The sequence below is a fragment of the Mustelus asterias genome, chromosome 12 (assembly GCF_964213995.1).
Source record: "Mustelus asterias chromosome 12, sMusAst1.hap1.1, whole genome shotgun sequence".
Lineage (NCBI taxonomy): Eukaryota > Metazoa > Chordata > Chondrichthyes > Carcharhiniformes > Triakidae > Mustelus > Mustelus asterias.
This window is the reverse complement of record NC_135812.1, coordinates 35305817-35307689: the sequence shown is the minus strand read 5'-3', so window position 1 is coordinate 35307689 and position 1873 is coordinate 35305817. Positions and strand designations below refer to the sequence as shown.

The 1873-nt window shown below is 50.6% G+C and overlaps 1 protein-coding gene across 2 annotated transcripts in view; it reads right to left on the bottom strand.

The window, feature by feature from the left end:
• The window catches only part of mtmr4 (myotubularin related protein 4), a 176186-nt gene extending 175853 nt beyond the window's left edge, over positions 1–333 (bottom strand). Inside the window, exon 1 of one of the 2 annotated variants that reach the window (XM_078225024.1) lies at positions 232–333. The gene's annotated coding sequence lies outside the window, so the exon portion shown is untranslated. The remainder of the gene's footprint in view (positions 1–231) is intronic. The other variant, XM_078225028.1, reaches the window with a different exon arrangement.
• Positions 334–1873: the final 1540 nt, after the last annotated feature.

Genomic DNA, 1873 nt, shown 5'->3' with positions numbered 1-1873 from the left:
CCTCCCCTCTCCCCTCTCCTCCTCCCTCCCCCTCTCCTCCTCCCTCCCCTCTCCTCCTCCCTCCCCTCTCCTCCTCCCTCCCCTCTCCTCCTCCCTCCCCTCTCCTCCTCCCTCCCCTCTCCTCCTCCCTCCCCTCTCCTCCTCCTTCCTCCTTCCTCCCCTCTCCCTCCCCAGTTGATGACCTCACTCCCGGTGCACTGCCCGCACCGGCTCTGTTGCTGAGTTACTCACAGTTTCCGCCTCCCCCTCAGGCCTCACTCGGTTCCCCTCAGCAACACAACATGGCGATGGGCGCGCGCGCGCCAACCCTCCAATTGGCAGCGACACCCGGAGCCGGAGAGCGGCCAGCCAATCAGGAGAGAGCTGATACCCCGGCCTGGAGAGCTTCACCAATCAGAGAACACCTCTCACCGATTGGCAGTTGCCTGATCTGATTAACCAATCAGCGAGCGGCGCTGCCGGGCTGACCAATAGAAAGTGGCCACAGGGGTCAGCGCCTGCTGCATTGGTGGGCGTTCATTGGCCAAATGATGATGATGTGTTTCAGTCACTATCCAATCAGAATGCACAGCGCGGCAAGTTTCAGCCAATCAGAGGCGCGGGGCGCGCCCCCTGGTGGCGAAGCTTCTTGACAATGATTGTCTGGGTAAAGGCTTCACTGTGTCCAGTTGTGCCCCCCAGGGAATGAAAAGCTCACACACAGCGGTTACCAACTCCCTCTTTAGGCTGTCCTGCAGTCTGCAGGAATTGAACATTCATCTCATTCGATTTGATGTACTGGAATACAGTGTAAAGTATAATTTCCTGCGCGTTATAGAAAATAGAAGCAGAAATAGGCTATTCAAGCCTGCTCCGCCATTCATTATGACCATGACTGATCATCAAATTCAGTACCCTGACCCCCCTCCCTCCATATCACTTGATCCCTTTAAGTTTAATTATTATTAGTGTCACAAGTCGGCTTACATTCACATTGCAATGAAGTTACTGTGAAAATCTCCTGGTCACCACACTCCGGCGCCTGTTCGGGTCCACTATGGGAGAATTTAGCATGGCTGATGCAGCAGCTAACGAGCACAGGGCTTTGACAAAAGGTCATCTGGCTCGAAACGCCAGCTCCTTTCCTTGCAGACCTGTTGAGATTTTCCAATATTTTCTCTTTTGGACTGTGGGAGGAAACCGGAGCACCCAGAGGAAACTCACGCAGTCACGGGGAGAAGGTGCAGACTCCGAACAGTCACCCAAGCCAGGAATCAAACCTGGGTCCCTGGTGCTGTGAGGCAGCAGTGCTAACCACTGTGCCAGCATGCTGCCCCTGATTGTGCCCAATAATCTGCTCCAGCATTGAAGAACCCAATTAATAATTTAAAAGAAATACTAAGATTTGCACCTTTCCTCTGTGTAAATGAGGATTGGGATTGTGCTATGTAAAGTGTATGTGATACCCATTAATTTATACCCAGACAGGGAGTCAGTGCCTTCAGGGGAACTGGAAAGATGAGGCAGAGTACGGAGAGAGGCTCCTGTGCAGAGAAATATCAAAGTTATGTTTTTTTTTCAATTTTCTTGGAATGCTTTATTAGTTGTTAAAACATTGGAGAAAAAGATTTTGACTGTGCAGGGTGAGATTGGTCCTTCCTCCTCCATCATCTATGACAAAGACGCGTTAGTCTATACCCTGCATTTCATTTCATTCCGGAAGTGGACACTCAGATAATAAAACGCCAGAGGTGGCGATCGTAGCAAGAGACCAGGTAACTTGACTTAAAGAAGCTAGACTCACAGACAGAAGAGCATAACAGCAACTATATAGTGCCTCTTATTTAACTACACAGGAGCATTAAATAAAACAAAACTTGACACCAAGGCACAT